The sequence below is a fragment of the Phaethon lepturus genome, unplaced genomic scaffold (genome assembly GCF_000687285.1).
Source record: "Phaethon lepturus isolate BGI_N335 unplaced genomic scaffold, ASM68728v1 scaffold7709, whole genome shotgun sequence".
Taxonomy (NCBI): Eukaryota; Metazoa; Chordata; class Aves; order Phaethontiformes; family Phaethontidae; genus Phaethon; species Phaethon lepturus.
In genome coordinates, this window is record NW_010562695.1 from 1 (window position 1) to 259 (window position 259).

Sequence of the window (259 nt, forward strand, 5' to 3'; positions counted from 1 at the left end):
TTCCACAGGCTGGCACGTTCGTGCGCGGCGGCATCAGGAATCCGAGATGAGGGCTAGCTTGAAGAAAGCATCACAGTCATTAGAGCCCTTTAATAACTACGCAGGAGCTGGGTGTGTATGCGTGATTAAGAGACCAAAAGAAGGAAGTAGGACGTACCGGGATTGCTTGGTGGTTTCATAGATGTCCGCTCAAAGCCCAGGCCAAAGCATAATACGTTAAAACACCATGGCAGGTCTGTCACGTGTAGGGGGGGGATGA